The 25,409-nt window shown below is 44.8% G+C and overlaps 1 protein-coding gene across 2 annotated transcripts in view; it reads right to left on the bottom strand.

Moving 5' to 3' along the window:
• MCF2L (MCF.2 cell line derived transforming sequence like) overlaps positions 1-4,090 on the bottom strand; it is a 266,639-nt gene extending 262,549 nt beyond the window's left edge. The window contains exon 1 of one of the 2 annotated variants that reach the window (XM_073350279.1): positions 4,039-4,090. The gene's annotated coding sequence lies outside the window, so the exon portion shown is untranslated. The remainder of the gene's footprint in view (positions 1-4,038) is intronic. The other variant, XM_073350290.1, reaches the window with a different exon arrangement.
• Between the last annotated feature and the right edge of the window lie 21,319 nt (positions 4,091-25,409).

The following is a 25,409-nucleotide window of genomic DNA, read 5'->3' as shown; positions in this document are numbered from 1 at the left end:
CTGAACAGTGCAGGGAAAACAGTTTGGGGGAAACTTGGGTCTGGAAGGGCTGTTGGGGCCACGTGGCAAGGAGTAACCAGGCTGTGGAAACCAGGATGAGGCCATTGTGCCATGAGCTTGCTATTGGTGATAGGGCTCTGAGCCAAAACTGCACAGCACAGAAGAAGCCAGGGTTACCTGGCAGGTGGGGACATAATCCCTTACTGATCTGGTTTAACCCCCAAAGCATCACAACATTCTCACTCATTGGAAAAATGAGGTTTTCCCCTTTAGGAGGGCTGCTTTTTTTACCCCACTGTTTCCTCTTTATTCCCCATCCACCTTTTTGCTCCCTTCCCATTTTTGTCTCCTTTCTTCCCTCTGTATTTTATTCTCTGCAACTATGCCCAATTCCCACCTCACATAGACTTCACTCCTACCTCCTTTCACCCACGGAATCTATTAGCAATGAAATAGTTTGCACTGACATTTACATAACATCATTAGATTTCAGAGTCTACACCCCAACGAGATTAAAGAGAAAGACACAGTTTAAATCAGTGGTGGACAACCTGCAGGCCGCACATGTCCTGTCAGGGTAATCCGCTGGCGGGCCATTAGACAGTTTGTCTACACGATCCCAGTGACTGTGGCTCGCCGTTCCCAGCAAATGGAAGCTGTGGGCAGCCGTGCTAGCGGACAGTCAATGTAAACAAACCATCTCGCAGCCAGCCAGCGGATTACCCTGACAGGCCACGTGCGGCCCACAGGCCCACCACTGGTTTAAACCTCTCCAAGTCTTGCTTTAAGACTGTCTGTAGACTCAGGAAGATAAACACTATCAGATTACACTTAGTTCACATTTTGGACATTATCTTGACAACCAGGAGGCTTAGAAATTTACTTCTTATTTTAAATAGTAAACGTTAATACTGCAGAATTTGAATATGCTATGTAGATCAATTAAGTAAATCAAGTGGGTTGGATGTTTGAGACTCTTGTTTGAAACACTGATAAGTCTCCTGATATGATAATTTGCCATGAGAACACCTTGACCAATAGCGCATTATTCTTATATGAAAGATATGACAAAAATACCCAAATAGGATGCTGCCAATATTCTACACCAGATTTGTTTAACACAGGCTCACCAATGGCTAAGTATGTGAATCCTAAAAAACAGACTAGATTTCTTTCAATTTAGAATGTAGAACAGGGGTAATCAATTATTTTTCGTCAAAGTCCAAATTTCTTGGTCAAGGTCAAGTCCAGAGAGAACAACAGAACACCAGCAGCAACGATAACAATAAGTAAATAAAAGGATTTCGCGATCCATTCAAAACCATCTGGCAATCTGGATTTGGCCTGTGGTCTGCCTATCCAATACCCCTGATGTAGAATGTATTCTGCTTTCCTTAGTGTTAATATATATATTGCGTGATTTATTACTGGTGTTTTACTTATTGCAGAGATATCAGAATTTATCATCTTGAAAAAGTAAGTTTGAATGTCAGGGACCCTCCCCTGCATAAAGTTCATTTGACAGCATCCGACTGCTGTAGCAGGATCAGAGGAAAACATGCACTCTGCCCCTGTAGGAAGAAATCAGTTAACGGACTTCTGATCTGTTTGTTTTTTCAATTCAATAAAGTAATGGGATGTTGAACGCTTTGTTTACGAAATTTGTATAGATTTAATAGGCAGGTTCTATTACCTTGTAACAGATGGTAATGGACATAATTTTTTCAGCATTAAAACAGAACTACAGAAATTACTTAAAAGCGTTTAGGAAAATTAACATTTCACATTAATAAGTTTACAGTATTACAGCATAGTACAGGGTGGCCAAACTTACTGGCCCTCCGAGCTGCATACAAGCTTCAGAAGTTTGAGAGCTGCTGGGTGGCACCTGCCAGGGGCATGGGACTTCTGCCCTGATACCCCCCTTCAGGGCTAAAGCCTCAAGACCATACTCCCCACAAGGCAGAAGCCACAAGCCCTGCTGCCCAATCCCTCTCAGTCTGCTGGGAGGAGAAAGGAGGTTGGGGCCAGGGGGAGAGGAGAAGAGAGCACCGCAAACCGCACTTTAACTGTAAAAGATGCATGCGGCTCACAAGCCACAGTTTGGCCGTGCCCGCCCTAGTATCTCATGTGCGTCCCTTTCCTCCCTCAACTACTCACACATGCAACTTTCTTCAGTGTTGCATAGGTGGGCCCTTCTTCCACCACAGATACAGAAGTCAATAAAAAAAAGAGTTTCTATGAATGCTCAATTGTTCTTGTACAGTAGATTCTTGAGTCAGCAAAGCATGCCAGTTCAGGAAGAACACAAGCATATTCTTAAAGTTAAACATGAGGTTAAATCCCATTGAAATAAACAATATTTAAGACGGTGCTCAAGTGTGTTCCTGTGTTGTGAACTAAATCAATAGTAGTTGGTTTTGTCTTTTAATACAGTATTTGACATTAGCAATATATTTAGTCTGTCATGACAGTTGTTCCTTGTTGTTTAATAGTCACATTGTACTTGTAATCAAAAAAGCTTAGTCAGTACTAACACATACTCTGACTCTGCAAACAGCCATGTGATTAATCTTATGTATTCAAGTACTTCCAGTAGTCAGCCCCAACCATTCAAAAACCTCATGAGATTATCTTAAAAACCATGAGATTGTGTTTAAATAGTAAACTTTGGGTTCTATTTATTTGCCTTCATGGTTCACATTTTCAACCTTTCCTTTGCAATAATATGGGCTAGAAATTTACTTAAAAATAAATAAAAGCTGAGATTATTACATAACCTTATGAAATTAATGAATTCAGGGACTGGGGCTTTATGACACAAGCCAAACGTTGCAAGAGCTAGCAATGCTGATTCCACTGAACTCACTGGCACTACAGAACTTTCGTTCAGTTACATATTACTTGCAGGATTGGGCCCTTAAAAAGAGACACTGTTAGACCTATATAGGCCCCAAAGTGTAGGGCTTGCAAATCTTTTACAAAACCTAACAGAAGAAATGTTTCCATTATTTTTAAAAATGTCAGTAAAAGATGTTTTTAAACACATCTTTCCTTGTAATCTTTGGATTGTAAATAACCCTTTTCCCAAATGGAAACCAGAATGAACTACTCATTGGAAAAGGACTACAAATAAAAGGACAGCTAATCTATTTTGAGATACATGCTCAAATAAATTGGTTAGTCTCTAAGGTGCCACAAGTCCTCCTTTTCTTTTTGCGGATACAGACTAACACGGCTGTTACTCTGAAACCAAACAAACTGAGTGAAATATAAAATGTAAACAGCACAAGAAGTAATTTAAAAAAAGACTATTTCACATTTAATAATACCACGTACTATTAGCCACACAACGAATGAGAGGTTTTTAAATATAAATGTTAATTTAAGTGCCTCCTGATGTGAAAAATTCTTTGTTCTTTTCAACTACGGAAAAAGCAATACAAGGTTTGTTTTTTTCCCGAGCACTCTCACTCATTTCTAATGCAGCCTGAAGAGACGACACCCTGCAACAGCTACCAGATTTACCCGGAGTTTGACAATCGCGTAGCGGATTTTTCCCAGCAGCCCGGAACTATCCCCACAGCTCTGCTTTAACCCACACCACAACCGGAGATGTGGCGCCAGCCCCAGCCCTGGTCCCAAGCTACAGCTCAGCCCGGGCAGCCCCAGCTGAAGGCGGAGCGCCCCTAGCCCCGAAAGGGGCAGCGCGGCCCGGGCTGGGGCACTTGCAGGCTTCTGCCGCGCTGCCAAGGGAATGAATGGGCCGGACTCAGGCAAGAGACCTCGGCGTGCGTCTGCTCGCCCGCGCCTCGCACACTGCGCGCCTGCCGGGAGCTGGGACCGGCCCGCTGACCCCCTGCAGCGGCTGATCCTGCCCCACGGAGAAGAGCCAGGAGAGGGGCTTCAACTCCCCCGGGCTGCCCTATGCAGCCACAAGCAGACCGCGGGAGGGGGGGGGTGCGCCGCTGTTTGCTCCCCAGGGGAGCAGCCACAAGCCCGGCGCACGAGCAGGGGGCGCGCCCCGGGCACACTCACCTGGGAGCGCTGCTAGGGCTGAGCGCCGCGCACAAAGCCGGCCCACGCCTCGCTGCCAACGATTGGCCTTTGCAAGCGGCGGGGGGAGGAGAGATGAGCGCCGCTCCCGCCCCCTCCCAGCACAGGCGGGGCTGTGGTGGCTGGGGGGGGAGCACCAGGAGGCGCCCGGCCGAGCGCAGCAACTCCGCCCCGTACAGCCCCTCGCCGGCGGGCGGGAGCAGCCGCAGCCGAGCAGCCGCTGCCGGGGCGCTCTCCAGCCGGCCGGTTGCTCAGGCACTTGCCGGGGGTCGCGGCTTTCTTCTGCGGCGAGGCGTGGCAGCTGGCGTACCTGGGTCAGCCCTTCAATGCAGCCGCCTCCAGTCGCGGGGGTGGGGGGCTCCGTCGGTGACACGAATAAGAACAATGGGCAGGAACATAAGCTGCCTTCCCGCGCCGCCGTGGGGGCGGGACCCGCAGGCAGGCAGGCAGGCGGCGGCGGCGGCGGCTGGGGCGCGGGAGAGCTCGGCCACTTGCTGGAGATCACGCAGCCAGCCCCGACCGAGCACGCGGGGAACAAGTCCCAGTCTCTTGTTCGCAGCCCTGCTCCCCCGCCCTGTTTGCAATAGGCGGCTGTCCACTTCATCCACCCACGCTGCACTGAGCTGACAATCGCTGTAGTTTCTCCTTCGTTACACAGAAGATCTTAGTTCCGTGCAAACTTCCTTTCCCCTTGCTTTGCTGCTGGGCCTGTGACCGCACCTGCTGTGTTACAAGCCACTTTAATGCTCCAGAGAAACCACTGAACCAGCAGGACTCACCTAGTATGTTCAGTGGGAGAAGACAATCATGGGGTTTTTTGACTCAAAGTCTGGCCAAAACTTAAAATTGTTGAAAGGCTTCTGGATTTTTTAAATTTATCTCTATGTAGCTGAACAAATGGACACATGGTGATAAGTTTTTGTTTTCCGTTCTAACCCACACTCAGCCACTCATAACTTTTCTGAAGAGTGTGCTTTGGGGCTGAAGTTTTCTGTTATTAATTATAGGGAGCACTACCTGTAGCTACGATTGCCTAATACTTCCCACGATCAGAGCTGCTCTCAGGCCTGTTCCACAAACTGGTATGACAGAAGGTCTTTTACACAGAAAGACTGGAATTTTCAAAAACCAGTTGTAAGAACTCAAAAATGATGCCTCATTCTCTGGCTGGATGGTGGGAAACAACACTCATTTGGGTTGGACATTTCAAGTCTACATTAGAGTATGGGTCACCCTGAGATACACCAGCTTCTCTAGGAAGAAGTTATGCTGCCCAACAGAACAGGATAAAATGACCTGTTTCATTCAGCACATTGGGTCCTCTACTTTCAGAAAGCAAAGGGAGAAGACTGAGGTCCTGGGCTATCTGGAAGTCCTCCTGGTGTTACCGAGTACCTATCTTGAATAGGTAACGTTAACTGTCTTTTTTTCCCAGCAGTTTAGGTAGTTTGCAAGTGTGTGTTTGCAGGATTAACTCCTGGTGAATAGTATCTCTCTCAGCTGAATGGCTGATCAAAGTTTGGTTGATGCAGACTTTCTCTTGGGTGGCAACCCAGATCAGTCAATTGAGCACTGCCTGAAATCAGGTGCCTAATTAGTAGAGAAGTGTACATGTTTGTGAAGGTGCTTTAAGGATTGTCAGTGTTGTTCTTGTTTGGTAACAAGTTCCAATCAAGATTGTTATAGAGGAAGTTTAAAACTGAATCAGTTACTATTGTTAACTAGGATTGCGACACACTGTCCATGTGTCAATTATAAATTAATGGTTAGATACTGCATTTTGAGTTCTAGGTATTCTAGGGCAAGGCCAGATGGTTATAGAAAAGTAGTGGGAGATAGATATATTAGCTCCAGGCTAAACAAATCCTTAGTACCAGGATAAGTTAAATGGCAGCTGCTCCAGGTCAATTAAGACACCTGGTGCCAATTAAGAACTTTCCAGAAGGCAGGGAGAATGCTAGATTGATTGGGACTCCTGAAGCCAAACAGGGACTGGCTGAAACTAGTTAAAAGCCTCCCAGTTAGTCAGGTGGGGGTGGATATCAGGAGTTGTGGGAGGAAGTTGTGCTATGTATGATGAGATTACTGGTTCTGTGGATGAAGGGAAAGCAGTGGATGTATTGTTTCTTGACTTTAGCAAAGCTTTTGACACGGTCTCCCACAGTATTCTTGTCAGCAAGTTAAAGAAGTATGGGCTGGATGAATGCACTATAAGGTGGGTAGAAAGTTGGCTAGATTGTCGGGCTCAACGGGTAGTGATCAATGGCTCCATGTCTAGTTGGCAGCCGGTGTCGAGTGGAGTGCCCCAGGGGTCGGTCCTGGGGCCGGTTTTGTTCAATATCTTCATAAATGATCTGGAGGATGGAGTAGCTTGCACTCTCAGCAAATTTGCAGATGATACTAAACTGGGAGGAGTGGTAGATACGCTGGAGGGCAGGGATAGGATACAGAGGGACCTAGACAAATTGGAGGATTAGGCCAAAAGAAATCTGATGAGGTTCAATAAGGATAAGTGCAGGGTCCTGCACTTAGGACGGAAGAACCCAATGCACAGCTACAGACTAGGAACCGAATGGCTAGGCAGCAGTTCTGCGGAAAAGGACCTAGGGGTGACAGTGGACGAGAAGCTGGATATGAGTCAGCAGTGTGCCCTTGTTGCCAAGAAGGCCAATGGTATTTTGGGATGTATAAGTAGGGGCATAGCGAGCAGATCGAGGGACGTGATCGTTCCCCTCTATTCGACATTGGTGAGGCCTCATCTGGAGTACTGTGTCCAGTTTTGGGACCCGCACTACAAGAAGGATGTGGATAAGTTGGAGAGAGTCCAGCGAAGGGCAACAAAAATGATTAGGGGTCTGGAACACATAACTTATGAGGAGAGGCTCAGGGAACTGGGATTGTTTAGTCTGCAGAAGAGAAGAATGAGGGGGGATTTGATGGCTGCTTTCAACTACCTGAGAGGTGGTTCCAGAGAGGGTGGTTCTAGACTATTCTCAGTGGTAGAAGAGGACAGGACAAGGAGTAATGGTCTCAAGTTGCAGTGGGGGAGGTTTAGGTTGGATATTAGGAGGGTGGTGAAACACTGGAATGTGTTACCTAGGGAGGTGGTAGAATCTCCTTCCTTAGAAGTTTTTAAGGTCAGGCTTGACAAAGCCCTGGCTGGGATGATTTAATTGGGGATTGGTCCTGCTTTGAGCAGGGGGGTGGGACTAGATGACCTCCTGAGGTCCCTTCCAACCCTGATATTCTATGATTCTATATGTTGGAGAGACTGAGCAGTACACACTATATCAGGCACAAGGAAGGAGGCCCTGAGGTAAGGATGAAGTAGAGCTTGAGAAAGTGGAGGGCTGCTGTGGGGAAGTAGCCCAGGGAAGTGTATGTGTCATGTTTCTAAAAGGTCAGCTATCATAGCTGATACTATTAGGGTCCCTGGGCTAGAGCCTGGAGTAGAGGGCAGGCCTGGGCTCCCCCCTTTGTCTCCCCCCGCAATTAATCACTGAGACTGGGAGACAACCGAGACTGTGCAAGGGAGGATAGCTTCTCCTCATCTCCCTCACTGGCTTAGGATGCAAATGGCTCAGTAGAATGACCCTTGTCCCTAGAGAGAGAAGGGCTATGTTGAGAGATACAGTGAGCCTCTGAGGCTAGTAAAATCTGCCAGGAAATGTAGGACCCACGGAGACAAGGACAGAGCTTTGTCACAGTATATATGGATACAAAATAAGATTAAGTGTGGAAAATCTCATGAATTGTACTCTGTCTATAGAATCTGTGAATAAAATATAGGTGTTAGTGTTAGATATTTAAGAGTGTTAACCATATCCTGGGGCTAATGTGATACGGGTGGGTATAGGTTAAAAGGGTTGACTATAGATCCATTGGGTAGGCAATCTAGGTGAAGTGGCATGTGAGTAATTGACCACACTGACTTGTGCGTTAGCTTTAGGTGTTTTCCTGTGCTGTGTTAAATAACTGGAGTTTATAACTAATTGGCACAAGTGAGGATCTGTTCTGAGGCACTCACTCAAAATTCCAAACAAGTCACTTTCTCAGGATAATTGTTGAATGGTAATGTTGTATTCTTTTATGGCTGTGTTATGTGATTCTTAAAAGTTGGATGGTTATCATGTTTACCAATTTTTCTAGTATATATTAGTCCAATAATCAATGCTATTTTGCTTTCTTTTATCCTATACTATTGATTATTATTGTTAAGGGCAGATGATAAAACTCTGTAAAATCAAATCTAATTGTAGTGTCTTTTCTTTGGTTAAGCAATTGGTATCCAAAGAACCCTAAGAAAGGTGGTATGAGTAATCTGTTTAACGGAGGTTTATTGTACCCTATCTTTCTTACACTTGCTTGTAACTTTGCCAAACTTAAACTGTGCAGGTTGATATTTTCCATACCAGATGTTTGCCTCAGGCTGAATATTTTAAGAATCTTTCAGCTAAAATAGTTTAGCCCTTTCCAGGAGTGAGATTAGGGAAAAATATCTTTTTGTCCATGTTACTGCCCATGACTTTTATTGAAGTCTAGTGCCTCCCAGCTTTAGAGCAGGGACTTGAAATTTGATATTTATCCAAGTGTCAGCCTTTTGCCCTTCACATGAAAATTCACTACATTTGGGAAAGTTACAAGCCTCCAAAAAATCTGTTTGCACAAGTTCAGCAGAGGATTCTTAGAGTTTGCCAGCTAAATTCCCTGAAGGTCCCACCTGCACTGAGCATGCTCTACCCCCTCACAGCTCCTTCATGCAACCAAAAGGCATCCTCTCACAGCTACTGACCATAGTCCAATCCTGGACATATGGCTGAAATTCCTTGTAATTGCTTCACCTGGCAACTGGGGCTGCTATGGCACTGGGCACCAGAACTGAGAACAGGGAGATTTTCAGCTTTGCTCTCAGTGCCTCCTGCTAGTGCCCAGGCACTGAGGAGTGATAGACCTGCAGAGATTTAAGATCTCAGATGGAGAGGAGGGAGAGATGCCGGCCATGACAAATGGAATTCTGAGGAGATGAGGGGAGCAGAAACGAAATTGCGGTAAGGAGCTAGGGATTGGTGATGATAGCTGCAAAGGAGGGGAATATGGACAGGAGTCAGGTAACAGTGGGGAATAGGGGCGGGGCAGGGCAGGGCAGAGGATGGGACAGGAGTAGGAGAAGGGAATAGGCAGGAGCCAAGGGGGGTATCTGAAGGTGGCAGGGGACAGGGCAAGACCTGCGGATAGGAGCAGGAGAGGCTAGAGGGATAGGAGCAGAAGGGTCTGTAACCACTAGATAAATTCCAGATTCTGGAGGGGAGCGTTAAGACATTGAGACTCGCCATTCACTTGCTGTCTCGCAAATATCTATGAAACCTGCTGGAAAATGTGTGACTGCATTCCCCCTAGTGACAGGTCTACAGAGAGGATACCCTTCTACTACTACCAGTTACTCTGTTAGCTCAACTGATAGAGGGCGATGCTGTAGCTCTAAAGGTCCCAACTCTGCTGAATGTAAGTGAAAGTCTTCATTAAAGAGTACATGCTTTCATAAGCTTGAACATATTGGTTTATAAATATTTGAAAACTACATACTGAATGTGTCAGGAGAAGGGCCCTGAGCATGTCTGGGTAGCTCAGAAAGTGCATACTTCTCAAACCAGTCTTCCTGCCCAACAGCCTGTGTTTCAGGCTTCTTATTCCCTACCCCCTTCCCCAGTAGTGTTATTTTAAATGTCTGATTACTGGATCACATGTTCATGTTGAAAATTTCCAACCTCGTGTTAACAGCATTCCAGAATGTACTAAGGTCTCTAGAGCCTAAAAAATATAACCCCTATGACTGGACAGCATGTGTTCACTCAAGCTGCTCCTCTGGCTAGTAAGCAGCTACACAGGCATTCTTTGCACCCTCCACTGCTTAGTTGCAGGAGGCACCAGGGACCAATTTTAGTATTTGAGTGGCACAGATATGGAATTTACAGATGTTTTCATAATTGTCCATACACTCTCCTACTCTGAAATGACTCAATGTGCTATCAGGGAATAGTTTACAGACAATCTCTCACTATCAAATTATTTCTTCTTGAAAAAGCTTGTTCTGGGAGACAAAAGCTCTTGAACTGGAGCTGGGACAGGAGTGAGTGATTGAGTCACTGTGCATTGGTAATCATAATATAAATTCACACCTGCTATCATCTTATGCTATCCTATAGGAAAGGGTAGCACTATGACAAGTACAAGATGAGGGATTTTTGAAAATGAAGCAATTAATTTGAAACCAGTTGAGTGGAAAAGAAATTAAAATCCATAGACTGGATATGGATGATGCATAAGAATAACAGAATCAACGAACAAAAAGAAACGAGGATGTCAACAAATCATTAGAAATATTTCAGTATAGCACAAAAACCTCATGAGTAAGCAAGTGGATCTTCTATTACCCCAATGATGGTCAGTTAAAGAAGATATGAAATAGCAGAGAAGACAGATATCAAAAAAGGTTTTGCAGTGTGAGAGGGACTTTAATAAGATATTTGCTATTTCACTTCTTTGCAGCAGGCATTGTCCGTTGTTATATGCAAGTAAAGTGCCTGATACAATGGGGCTTTAGGCCCTGACGGGAACCTCTATGCACTACCCTAATACAAGTAATAAACAACAAAGCAATACAAAGACTGAAAACTATTTGATTCAGCAGGACTTCTACTGAAAACTTTACTTGAAAGAACAGATGGAATAACTAGCATTAGTGGCAATATTTGTAAAAGGGGCTTATTTAATGATAAATGCCTTTTTTCTTAGTCTTCTATCGTTATGGAGATGATTTTTCCCCAATTTTGACCAAATGCATGTCTGTATTCATACCTTATGCACTATTGTATTAATCTATGTACAAAATATGGCTTGTGAGGTATCATTTGAAAACTTATAACTCACTGGTCAACAACAGCAGAGTTGCTGGACCAGTCCTGCAGCTGTACACAGACACTCGGGGTGTGACCTGCAGCCTGTTTGGCTGTTTATGAGCATGCAATCTGCCATCCAACTGTTTGATAGCAGCTGATGTACTCTTGCTGCCAGGCCTTAGCTTTGAGGTATAGGGGACAGGCAGCAGTCTTTCCAGTGGGGAGGCCTCAGATCTAGAACTAACTTCCTCTGTTAATCCACCAAAGCCTGATGCAAAGCTGGCCTGTTTACCCATGCATTTTCATGAGTTTGGATTAGAGTGCCATGTTTTCAAGCCTGGAGAGTGGCTAATCAGCAGGTGGCTGATGATTGCACCTGCCTTTGGGAGAAAGTATTGTTTTATATTATAAATGTATCCAGAGACCTTATGTGCCAATGCTACATCATAAATCTCTCTATAAATAATAAAAATTAGGCAACAAGACAGCAGATGAAATTTGACAGAGAAGAGTGCAAGGTAAATCATGTAGGAAGAAGCAATTTAAAATAACTGTACAAGGAGGTTTCTGCATTAACTGTGATCTCTCAGGTGAACAGACAAAGTCACTGTAGATATGCCCGATATCTCAATGCAGATGTCTGCAGCATGTGAAACAGAAGTCAAAATCTCACCAAAATCTCTGTTAAGCTGCAATAAGAAGAGGATGGAGTAAACCAGACACCACTGAAGTCAATGGCAACAATTCTGTAGACTTTAAAAGGGACAGGATCTTCATCACCTAACAAAGTATGTATTACATTATCACAAAATGACAGGTTTCAGAGTAGCAGCCGTGTTAGTCTGTATTCGCAAAAAGAAAAGGAGCACTTGTGGGACCTTAGACCACCTACACGCCTCCAGCTTTCATCCAGGCCACACCGTATGATCCATTGTCTACAGCCAAGCTCTATGCTACAACCGCATTTGCTCCAACCCCTCAGACAGAGACAAACACCTTCAACATCTCTGTCAAGCATTCTTACAACTACAATACCCACCTGCTGAAGTGAAGAAACAGATTGACAGAGCCAGAAGAGTACCCAGAAGTCACCTACTACAGGACAGGCCCAACAAAGAAAATAACAGAACGCCACTAGCCGTCACCTTCAGCCCCCAACTAAAACCCATCCAGCGCATTATCAAGGATCTACAATCTATCCTGAAGGACGACCCATTACTCTCACAGATCTTGGGAGACAGGCCAGTCCTTGCTTACAGACAGCCCCCCACCCTGAAGCAAATACTCACCAGCAACCACACAACAGAACCACTAACCCAGGAACCTATCCTTGCAACGAAGCCCGTTGCCAACTGTGTCCACATATCGATTCAGGGGACACCATCATAGGGGCTAATCACATCAGTCACACTATCAGAGGCTCATTCACCTGCACATCTACCAATGTGATATATGCCATCATGTGCCAGCAATGCCCCTCTGCCATGTACATTGGTCAAACTGGACTGTCTCTACGTAAAAGAAGAAATGGACACAAATCAGACAGCAAGAATAACATTCAAAAACCAGTCAGAGAACACTTCAGTCTCTCTGGTCACTTGATTACAGACCTAAAAGTGGCAATTCTTCAACAAAAAAAACTTTCAAAACCAGACTCCAATGAGAGACTGCTGAATTGGAATTAATTTGCAAACTGGATACAATTTAACTTAGGCTTGAATAGAGACTGGGAGTGGATGGGTCATTACACAAAGTAAAACTATTTCCCCATGTTTTTTCCCCCACCCCCCACTGTTCCTCAGACGTTCTTGTCAACTGCTGGAAATGGCCTACCTTGATGATCACGACAAAAGGTCCCCCCCCCCCCCCCGCTGGGAATAGCTTTCCTTAAGTGGAGGAGTACTTGTGGCACCATAGAGACTAACCAATTTATTTGAGCATAAGCTTTCGTGAGCTACAGCTCACTTCATCGGACACATGCTGTGGGAAGTGTAGACGATCTTATTATATACACACAAAGCATGAAAAAATACCTCCTCCCACCCCACTCTCCTGCTGGTAATAGCTTATCTAAAGTGATCACTCTCCTTACAATGTGTATGATAATCAAGGTGGGCCATTTCCAGCACAAATCCAGGCTTTAACAAGAACGTCGGTGGCGGGGGGGGGGGTAGGAAAAAACAAGGGGAAATAGGCTTGAATAGAGACTGGGAGTAGCTTAGTCATTATGCAAGGCAGCCTAAGTTAATTGTATCCAATTTGCAAATGAATTCCAGTTCAGCAGTTTCTCGCTGGAGTCTGGATTTGAAGTTTTTTGTTGTAATGTTGTTGTTCATGTCTGTAATCGTGTGACCAGAGAGATTGAAGTGTTCTCCGACTGGTTTATGAATGTTATAATTCTTGACATCTGATTTGTGGCCATTTACACTTTTACGTAGAGACTGTCCAGTTTGACCAATGTACATGGCAGAGGGACATTGCTGGCACATGATGGCATGTATCACATTGGTGGATGTGCAGGTGAACGAGCCTCTGATAGTGTGGCTGATGTTATTAGGCCCTGTGATGTGGCCCCTGAATAGATATGTGGGCACAGTTGGCAATGGGCTTTGTTGCAAGGATAGGTTCCTGGGTTAGTGGTTCTGTTGTGTGGTATGTGGTTGCTGGTAAGTATTTGCTTCAGGTTGGAGGGCTGTCTGTAGGCAAGGACTGGCCTGTCTCCCAAGATTTGTGAGAGTGTTGGGTCATCCTTCAGGATAGGTTGTAGATCCTTAATAATGCATTGGAGGGGTTTTATTTGGGGGCTGAAGGTGATGGCTAGTGGCGTTCTGTTATTTTCTTTGTTAGGCCTGTCCTGTAGTAGGTGACATCTGGGAACTCTTCTGGCTCTGTCAATCTGTTTCTTCACTTCAGTAGGTGGGTATTGTAGTTGTAAGAATGCTTGATAGAGATCTTGTAGGTGTTTGTCTCTGTCTGAGGGGTTGGAGCAAATGCGGTTGTATCGCAGAGCTTGGCTGTAGACGATGGATCGTGTGGTGTGGTCAGGGTGAAAGCTGGAGGCATGTAGGAATAGCGGTCAGTAGGTTTCCGGTATAGGGTGGTGTTTATGTGACCATCGTTTATTAGCACTGTAGTGTCCAGGAAGTGGATCTCTTGTGTGGACTGGACCAGGCTGAGGTTGATGGTGGGATGGAAATTGTTGAAGTCATGGTGGAATTCCTCAAGGGCTTCTTTTCCATGGGTCCAGATGATAAAGATGTCATCAATATAGCGCAAGTAGAGTAGGGGCGTTAGGGGACGAGAGCTGAGGAAGCATTGTTCTAAATCAGCCATAAAAATGTTGGCATACTTTGGGGCCATGCAGGTACCCATAACAGTGCCACTGATCTGAAGCTATACATTGTCCCCAAATCTAAAATAGTTATGGGTAAGGACAAAGTCACAAAGTTCAGCCACCAGGTTAGCCGTGACATTATCGGGGATAGTGTTCCTGACGGCTTGTAGTCCATCTTTGTGTGGAATGTTGGTGTAGAGGGCTTCTACATCCATAGTGGCCAGGATGGTGTTATCAGGAAGATCACTGATGGATTGTAGTTTCCTCAGGAAGTCAGTGGTGTCTCAAAGGTAGCGGGGAGTGCTGGTAGCGTAGGGCCTGAGGAGGGAGTCTACATAGCCAGACAATCCTGCTGTCAAGGTGCCAATGCCTGAGATGATGGGGTGCCCAGGATTTCCAGGTTTATGGATCTTGGGTAGTAGACAGAATATCCCAGGTCGGGGTTCCAGGGATGTGTCTGTGCGGATTTGATCTTGTGCTTTTTTTTCACAAAAAGGACGTTGTGGAAATGGAAAAGAGCAATTAAATGTATTAGAAGTTTGGAGAATGCCTCCATCTGAAGAAAAATGTAAAAATAAGGCTTAGTTACACAGGTAAGGAGTAAGAAATAATATTCTAGAAGTATAGTCTATGATGTTTATAATGCATTTTAAAAGTATATTTATGTTTTTGGCAGTCCAGGTGGTAAAATTCCAAAAGCATACATTTTAAAGGCATGCTGGAATTAGTAATATTAATAAGGTGCTTATACAACTAAGAAAAGTTCTGTTAGTGTGATCTGTGTCTGTTAAGTCTTGTTGTAAGTCTGTCATAAAGGGAAAGCTAACCACCTTTAAATCCCTCCTGGCCAGAGGAAAAACCCTTTCACCTGTAAAGGGTTAAGAAGCTAGGATAACCTCCCTGGCACCTGACCAAAAAGACCAATGAGGAGACAAGATACTTTCAAAAGTTGGAAGGGGGGGGGGGAACCAAGGGTTCTCTCTGACTGTGTTGTTATTTTGCCGGGACCAGAGCAGGAATGCTGGTCAGAACTCCTGTAAAGGGTTAATAAGCAATTAGTTAGATATGCATTAGATTCTGTTTTGTTTAAATGGCTGATAAAATAGGTTGTGCTGAATGGCATGTATATTCCTGTTTTTGTGTCTTTTTGTAACTTAAGGTTTAGCCTAGAGGGATTCTCTGTTTTGAATCTGATTACCTTGTAAGGTATTTACCATCCTGATTCTACAGAGCTGATTCTTTACTTTCTCTGTAATTAAAATTCTTCTTTTAAGAACCTGATTGTTCTTAAGATCCAAGGGTTTGGGTCTGTATTCACCTATGCAAATTGGTGAGGGTTTTTATCAAGCCTTCCCCAGGAAACGGGGTGTAGGGCTTGGGGGAATTTTGGGAGGAAAGACGTTGCCAAGTGGGCTCTTTCCCAGTTATATTTGTTAGACGCTTGGAGTGGTGGTAGCAATAAAGTCCAGGGACAAAAGGTTCATGGGAAAGATTTTGTTTTGATGAAACACTTAGGGATGTGAGGGTCAATGTTAATGACCGTCCACAGTGATGTACTGGCAGGAGTGTTTGTAAGCAAGACAAGAAGTAATTCTTCAGCTCTACTCTGCACTGATTAGGCCTCAACTGGAGTACTCTGTCCAGTTCTGGGTGCCACATTTCAGGAAAGATGTGGACAGATTGGAGAAAGTTCAGAGAAGATCAATAAAAATGATTAAAGGTCTAGAAAACATGATCTATGAGGGAAGATTGGGGGAAAAAACTGGATTTGTTTAGTCTGGAGAAGAAGACATAAGTTTTCAAATATATTAAAGTTGTTCTTTAACCTCTGAGGATAGGACAAGAAACAAGGGGCAGTTAAGGTTAGACATTCAAAAAAAACTTTATATCAAGGGGGTTAAGCACTGGAATAAATTGCCTATGGATGCTGTGATCTCTGTCATGGGCGATTTTTAAGAGCAGGTTAGACAACCACTTGTTAGGGATGGTCTAGATACTACTTAGTCCTGCCTTGAGTGCAGGAGACTGGACTAGAAGACCTCTCAAGGTCTCTTCCACTACTACGATTCTATGTTTGTAGTTTAAAATACTGTCAATTTCTTTTTCATTAAGTTGTGAATTGATCTGGAGTAGTGATATGATAAGAAATGATTAAGTTGTGTCAAATTATTTTTGATTAAACAATAAAAGCTGAAAGTAACAAAATAAACGCAAAAGAACCCTGGATAATGCAGCACTAGACAAAAGATGCATTAGCAGCTATAATCGCTGCAAGGCAGCAAAATGAGAGGAAAAACAAGTGACCTCACAGACAATCCTGCTCATAGGGATCTCAGGCGATAATGTTCTATGTTTAAGCAAGCTGTGCACAACATTTATTTTCATCATGACACTAGTCTGCCTTTTTATTCAACAATGTACTAGAGTGCTGTACAAACATGACACTCAGGGTTAGAAGGCACTAGAACCCCTTCCTTCCGGGAGGTGAAAATATTAGCCTTTGAGCTTCTGTGCTGGGTGCTATAAAAAAACAGAATGTGAATCCTGAGAATTCACTGGAAATACCTGCAGTTTCTCCATTAATAATGGAGGCTCTTGATTTCAGGGTTACTCTAAAGCTGAGTAATTCAAGGGTGAATGAATCAGAGAAACTATAATAGCCTATAAACATTCTAGCCTACAGTAAATTAGTTTCCATCAAGAAGGTGCTGTTGAAGATTTAACTTGTTATAGATGGACGACCCTGGTGTTTCACCAGACTGCTTTGGTGCCCATGCAAGTCCTTAATGAAACAAGAGACGTTACCTCGGATTGTATTGAAGTGCACTGGTGGGTGGAGGAATCAAATGAACAATTCACTCAAATGTATCAGTGGGTTACTATAAATTGATGAGTTTCAAGAACAAAACCTAGTGGTGAAAACTGCCATTAAATACCTTTCCTGACCCCATTTCACTAACAAAAAGCAATATACATTCATGAATTTTAAAAACAGATATGCAGTAAAACAGCAGTTTAGTTGCATGGCCCAATAGCTCTCACTTCATTCCAAATCTTTGTTTGGATTGTAACTTTCAGAAACTGAAAGTGGAGAGGTTATTTGCTTTATTCTGGGAGATGGAAAGCTGCAGCCAGCCTGCTACTACTACTGCATATGTGCTGTTGCATATATTATATACACACACGTGTGTGTATGTGTGTGTGTGTGTGTGTATATATATATATATAAATTAAAAAAAATTGGGGCTGTCAAGCGATTAAAAAAATTAATCATGATTAACTGCACTATTAAACAATAGAATACCATTTATTTAAATTTTTTGGATGTTTTCTACATTTTCAAATATATTGTCAGTTACAACACAGAATACAAAGTATACAGTGCTCACTTTATATATATTTTTGATTATAAGTATTTGCACTGTAAAAAAACAAAATAGTATATTTCAATTCACCTAATACAAGTACTGTAGTGTAATCACTTTATCATAAAAGTTGAACTTACAAATGTAGAACTATGTAAAAAAAAAAAATCTTTTGTTTTTGAATGCAATCTAAAATTTTAGAATCTGCAAGTCAAATCAGTCCTACTTCTTGTTCAGCCAATCACTCAGACAAATAAGTTTGTTTACATTTGCAGGAGATAATGCTGCCTACTTCTTGTTTACAATATCACCTGAAAGTGAGAACAGGTGTTCTCATGGCACTGTTGTAGCCAGCATTGCAAGATATTTACGTGCCAGATGTGCTAAAGATTCCTATGTCCCTTCATGCTTCAACCACCATTCCAGAGGACGTGCATCCATGCCGATGACGGGTTCTGCTCAATCATGATCCAAAACAGAGTGGACCGATGCATGTTCATTTTCATCATCTGAGTCAGATGCCAACAACAGACGGTTGATTTTCTCTTTTCGTGGTTCAGGTTCTGTAGTTTCTGAATCGGAGTGTTGCTTTTTTAAGACTTCTGAAAGCATGCTCCACACCTCGTCCCTCTCAAATTTTGGAAGGCACTTCAGATTCTTAAATCTCGGGTGGACTGCTGAAGCTATTTTTAGAAATCTCACATTGGTACCTTCTTTGTGTTTTGTCAAATCTGCAGTGAGTGTTCGTAAAATGAACATGTGCTGGGTCATCATCTGAGACTGTTATAACATGAAATATATGGCAGAATGTGGGTAAAACAGAGCAGAAAACATACATTTCTCCCCCAAGTAGTTCAGTCACAAATTTAAGTAACTCATTATTTTATTTTAAACTATCACCACCAATATGGAAGCATGTCCTCCAGAATGGTGGCTGACACATGAAGGGACATACGAATGTTTAGCATATCTGGCACTTAAATACCTTGCAACGATGGCTACAAAAGTGCCATGTAAATGCCTCTTCTCACTTTCAGGTGACATTGTAAATAAGAAGCAGGCAACGTTATCTCCCGAAAATCTAAAGAAACTTGTTTGTCTTTTGAGATTTGGCTGAACAAGAAGTAGGCCTGAGTGGATTTGTAGATGCTGAAGTTTTACATAACTGCACTCAAAACCAAAAATGTAACACAAACAAATGTAGATTTTTTTTTTAAGTTACACTTTCACAATAGAGATTGCACTACAGTACTTGTATGAGATGAATTGAAAAATACTATTTCTTTTGTTATTTTACAATGCAAATATTTGTAATAAACTAATACAAAGTGAGTACTGTACACTTTGTATTCTATTTTGTAATATAAATCAATATATTTGAAAATGTAGAAAAACATCCAAAAATATTAAACTTCAGTTGGTATTGTTTAACAGTGCAATTAATTGCGATTTTAAAAAAATCAGTTAATTTTTTGAGTTAATCGCGTGAGTTAACTGATTAATCGACAGCCCTAATACATGTGTATGCATGTTGATCGATACAGCTGTGTGTGTGTGTGTGTGTGTGTGTGTGTGTATACACATGGCCTGACTTTAAAATATTGATCACTTGCAACTCCTACTGAGTTAAATGGAACTTGGGGTGCTCAGCATTTCTGAAAGTGAAGTCTTGTATTCAGGAACCTAACTTTAGGCACTCAGGTTTGAAAATATTGGCCTCGAGCAATAGTTTGCTACCACTATATTGGCCTTTTGACTGTGATGAAGTGCAGCATGAGTGACGCATGATGCCATTATTAGGAGGACTGTATCCTGGATTTATGGGGATAAACTCAGGGATCAAGTCAGTCTTTTTCATTGCTCCCTTCTATGATCCTATGAAAAAGTCAGTGGAGTGATGTAAAGAGACTCTCCACTATTGTAAGAGAAGTCGCCAAAAAAGGAGGGAAACCTGCTATAGCAGAAAAGATAGGAAAACATTGGTTGGAACTACATATTGGAATCTACTGGGGAGAGCAGCAACAAAAAAGGAGGGGATTATAGCACTAGTGGGTTCAGTCAAGGCATTGGAGACTGTACAGAAGGAGCAAGACTGACATCCATATTGAGGTAAAAACAGGTTAGAAACCCAAACTCTTCCAAAATCATGGTGAATTTGTATTCTACCCAAATCAACACCAGTTTAGGGATGCAAAGAATTAGATCTAGTCTGATGTTTTATACAGAAAACTATTCCCTTGTCATGTGTGTTCCGATCCTGCATGGTGGGACAGCCAGGAGCAGCCAAAAAAATGCTATCGCCTTTTTCCTAATCCTGTAAGGTCTTTGGGGAAGCCACTTGTGCACAGGCAACACAGAAGTCCATTTGTGGTTCACAACTCTGTCTCAGCAACTTGTCAGGCCTGACATCTTCACTGCACATCACACTGGTGTCATGATATGTATTTAAAAGGTGACGAAATATATTGTTTGAAATTAAGAATACCCTTGTCCTTAATATCACTGTGAAACAACAACTCCTCCTCAGTAGGTCAAATTATGGATTACCTCAGATGTACCATGGAGATTTAATAGACAAAGTTGATGCCCTATCCAGGAAAGAGGGCTCTGACCTACTGTCTCTGGGTCAGCCAATGGCTAACCTTCCTGCAGTTTTGTAAGGGGGTGTTGGGATGGTGCCAGTATGGTGTGGCCATACTGAATGAAGGGTGTGAACATAACTTGACATGACTTAAACGTGGCTGAATGGCAGCAGGGGATCCTGGGAGCAGGTTCCCTTTAAGCAGAAGCAAATTTGATTAAAGAACTGGCCAATTTGCGCGTAGGATCGATATTGAACCTATTGGTCGGCAAATACGGGCCCATGCAAAAATAAATATCACATGCATAAAGTTCCAGCATGGAGCACGGGTCCACCTGATTGTAGCGACCTTACAGCAAGGACACCGAGCAGAGAGCCAGAGGGAGTGACTGATGAGTGAGTAAACGTGGGGTGATCTTCGTTCGGTACCACCACCCTCAGCCCCTCTTCTAAAACACTAATTAGGTAAAAATTAGTAACCACACGCCCACTGGGCATGCTTTTAAGTCATATGACTCCTTTGAGGAAAAAGAGTATAAGAATCAAGCAAAGTAAATTACTGTGATCTGGGATTCCTTAATGGACACTTGAAGCAACGCTGCTAGACAGAGTAGCCAAAACCCTTTACCGCTTGCGTAATTCCTTCTCGATAAACTGCTGTATATTGCAAATAATTACTGTGGACCCTTTTTACTGGTATGACAGTGATCTGCTTCACAAGGAGCCAGTAAAGATATATTTCAGAGATAGTAGTGCCCCCTGTTGTCAACAGGGGTGTGTGTGACTAAGAGCATCCCAGTGCTAGAGGGTAAGGGGCTCACCGTTATCAAGTAATGAGTTTCAGCTAGCCTGACCAACACATTGTACCCCAACTCACTATGGTTATAAACTGCATCTAAAAGGTGTCATGTAAAATATGATTGGAAAACTAGTAACTAACAGATTAATATTCTTGCAAGATGTATGCACAGGGTGTGTACAAAAAGTTATGAATATATGGAAGACTTATATTCTTAAAATGTATGGTTACCTATCTTTCATAACTGTTGTTCTTCAAGATGTGTGGTTCACGTCCATTCCATTCTCGGTGTGCGCGCGCCCACGTGCACAGTTGTCAGATATTTTTGTCTTAGCAGTATCTGTATGGTCGGCAGTGGTGCCCCCTAGAGTGCTGCGTTCATGCGCTGGTTTATCAGGTGCCGCTGACCCTACGCCCTCTCAGTTCCTTCTTGTTGGCAACACCGACAGAGTGGCAGGAAGGCAGGTAATGGGATGGACATGAGCAACACATCTCAAAGAACAGCAGTTATGAAAGGTAGGTAACTCTTTTTTCTTCTTCGAGTGCTTGCTCACGTCCATTCCATTCTAGGTGACTCACAAGCAATGCCAATGGAGGTGGGCTCAGAGTTCACAGGTTTGCAGCTTGCAGCACTGCTCTGCCGAAGCCAGCATTGTCAGAGGCCTGCTGAGTCAATGTGTAATGTGATGTAAACATGTGAACAGACGACCAGGTAGAAGCTCTACAGAGCTTTTGGCTTGGCACCTGAGCCAAGAAGGCCACTTACAATGCTTGTGCTCTAGGTGAGTGTGCTTTGACTATCATTGGTGGAGGCACGCACACGAGCTCCTAGCAGGATCGGATGCAGGCTGTGATCGAGGATGAAATCCTTTGAACAGACACTGGGTGACCTTTCATCCTGTCTGCCACAGCAACGAACAGTTGCGATGACTTATGGAACAGCTGTGCCCTGTTGATATAGAAGGGCAGCGCCCTCCAGACATCCACAGCGTGTAACCTGCACTCCTCATCGGAATTATGTGGCTTCGGAAAGAAGACCGGTAAGAGAATGTCCTGGCTGGCATGGAACTGGGAAACTACCATGGGCAGGAACACCGAGTGTAGCCGCAACAAGAGCTTGTCCTTGTAGAACACTGTGTAAAGGGTGGTTCTGATGTAAGTGCCTGAGCTCAGAAACTCTGCAGGCGGAAGATCCAGCAGCATGCCAAACCAGTGCTGGCGAGCCACTCAGGGATTATCAGGATAACCCTCACCCTGTCCCGCTTGATTTTTCACTAGGACTCTGTGGATCAACAGCACAGGTGGGAAGGCATACATCAGGGCCCCTGACCGCGGAAGTAGGAAAGCATCTGACAGTAACCTCTGTCCATCCTCTGAAACAAACAGAACACGTGGCATTCCCTGTTCTGGTGGGACATGAACCTGGGGAGTCCCCCACTTCTGGGGCATCATACTGGCCACCTCTGGATGGAGCGACCACTTGTGGTGAGACGAGAAAGCTCTACTGAGGGGATCTGCTAGCGCATTTTTGGTGCCGGGCAGGTGCACGGCTACCAGCTGAATGGCATGCTGCACACAGAAATGTGAAAGGTTGAGAGCTTCTTGGAGAGGGCTGGCAACCTGGCTCTGCCCTGTCTGATGTAATACATTGCGGTGGTATTGTCTGTGAGGACCTGCACCACCTTGCCCCTCAGGTGGGGCAAGAAGGCCTGGCAAGCCATGCAAACCACTCTGAACTCCCTGATGTTGATGTGGAGGGCCAGATCATCCCGCACCCATCGGCCCTGGGTGCTCAGCTTGCCCAGGTGGGCTTCCCAGCCCAGGTATAAAGCATTGGAGACCAGGGTCAATGATGGGGACAGTTTGTGAAGGGGACTCCCGACAATACTGACTCAGCGTCCAACCATCAATCCAGGGATGACAGGTTGTGATCTGGCACCCTGACCACCCAGTCTAGAACATATCTGTTTGGGGGTGTAGACTGACGCCAGCCATGCTTGCAGAGGCCGGAGGTGGAGCTGGGCATCCCTGACGACATATGTACAGGCAGCCATGTGGCAGAACAATCGCAGGCAGGTGTGAACTGTGGTGAGCGGGGAGCTCCTCACATGGGAGGGCAGCTCCTCACATGGTCTGAAAATGCACCTCCAGGAGGAAGACTCTGGCTCACATGGAGTCAAGAACCACTCCTATGAACTCTATGCACTGAACCGGCCTTAAGGAGGATTTTTTTCTCGTTTATCAACAGCCCCAGGTCATGGCAGGTGGAGCACACCAGATCGAGGCTTCTCTGCACTTGGTTCCAGGACCTACCCCAGATGAGCCAGTCATCGAGATATGGGAAGACCTGGACCCCGCAAAGTCTGAAGTAAGTGGCCACCTGCACCGTATATTTGGTAAAAACCCTTGGAGCCAATGAGAGGCCAAAGGGGTGTGCTGTGAATTGGAAATGGTATTCACCCACTATAAACTGGAGGAAATGCCTGTAACTTTGGAATATTAAGATGTGAAAATAGGCATCCTTCAAGTCGAGGGCGGCATACCAGTCTCCCAAATCCAGGCAGGGGATAATGGAGGCCAGGGAGACCATGCAAAACTTCAACTTTTTGAGAGACTTGTTGAGGTGTTGCAGGTCCAGAATTGGTCTGAGGCCCCCTTTTGCCTTTGGGATTAGGAAGTAGTGGGAGTAGAACCCCTTTCCCCTCATGTTCCGCAGGACCTGTTCCATCGCCCTCATGTGCAGGAGGTTCTTGATCTCTTGAACGAGGAGTTACTCATGAGAAGAGTCCCTGAAGAGGTATGGGAAGGATGGGGTCTGGGAGGGAGGGGCAGCCAAAAATTGAAGGGTGTAACCGTGAGACACTATGTCCAGCACCCAACAGTCCAAAGTGACTTTGGACCAGGCTGAACGAAAGGGATGCAGATGGTTGAGGAAAGAGTGGGGTGGATCCTGGACAGTGACTGGGGTGTCGCTCTCAACCACACTCTCAAAACAAGCATTTCTGGCCCCCAGAATGTTTGCCAGACTGGGCTGCTTGGGTGAGCAGGAGGAAGAAAGGCAATGGCAGCTGAAATTAGCATCTTTGTCTCTTCTTGCAGGTCCCAAGCGAGACTGCCAAGGCTTAGGCAGAGGGGGCAGCCAGAACTGCTTCCTTGCAGGCTGTGGCACATGCATTCCCAGTGAGCGAAGGATGGCCCTGGTGTCTTTCAGCCAATGCAGCATTGCATCAGTCTGCTCTGAAAAAAGACTGTTACCATTGAATGGGAGGTCTTGGATAGAGGTCTGCATTTCCTGGGAGAGACCTGCAGTCTGAAGCCAGGAGCTGTGCCTCATCACCGCCGTGACCATCTGGGCTGCCGAGTCTACCATGTCCCACGCCATCTGGAGGGAGCACCTGGCAGCCACAGTGCCCTCCTCCACCACGGTGCCAAATTCTTGGGCCAACCCCTGTGGAAGGGACTCCTTGAACTTATGGAGGAAGTCCCATAAATTAAAGTTGTACCAGCCCAACCAGGGCCTGATGGTTTGCCACCTGGAACTGCACATCAAATAAATCTTATTCCCAAACAGATCCAACCATTTGGCTCCATTTGGAGTCAAACTGGTATGCCCCTTTTTCTCTTTCATTGGCCACAGAGACCACCAGCAAACCCGGGGCAGGGGGATATAGAGGTACTCAAACCCCTTGGCTGGAACAAAGTACTTCTTTTCAGCCCTCTTTGAGGTGGGAGGGATGGAGGACTGAGTTTTGCCAGAGACCCTTGGCAATCTTAAGGACACCGGTAGTGTGACACGGGTCGGGGTGGAGGTTAATGGGATGTTAAAAAGGCGTCTGTCTGCTCAGCCATTTCCTCCGCCTCCAGAGCCACATTCTTGGCTACCCAACTCAGCAGGGCCTGATGTTCCTTTAAAAGTCCTGCGGGCTTGCCCTTGAGGGTCTTGCAACCTCCTAATCTGGGAAAAAGGATGATTGTACTGCCGGGGGAGGTTCTGAGGCATCTTCCCCTGCGAGCAGGGGGAGGCTTAGGGGTGGGCACCGTTCCCTCTGCTTTGACCACTGGGCATGCCTCGGGCACAGAGCCCGGTGCCATCAGTGCTGCCAGTTGCTGCTCTGAGGTGACAGTCAATGAATGGTGAGAAGGGGGCATCGCCACAAGTGGCATTCCCCACGCATCCCAATAAGGCTACCAGATTGGCCACTGGGCATGCTGCCAAGTTGGCACTGATGTCGACGCAGCTTCAGGTGCCCATTCGCACTGGTGCAGATTAGGTGAGGGGCTGAACTGGGCTTCCATGCTGGAGGACTCTTTTCGGTGGCCGCCAATGCCTGGGTCCACTTGCTGGAGCGAGGTGACGGGTGCTCGTATCGAGGGAATT

This window comes from Lepidochelys kempii, chromosome 1 (genome assembly GCF_965140265.1).
Source record: "Lepidochelys kempii isolate rLepKem1 chromosome 1, rLepKem1.hap2, whole genome shotgun sequence".
In the NCBI taxonomy this organism is placed as follows: Eukaryota; Metazoa; Chordata; order Testudines; family Cheloniidae; genus Lepidochelys; species Lepidochelys kempii.
This window is presented reverse-complemented; position numbering and strand designations above follow the sequence as displayed.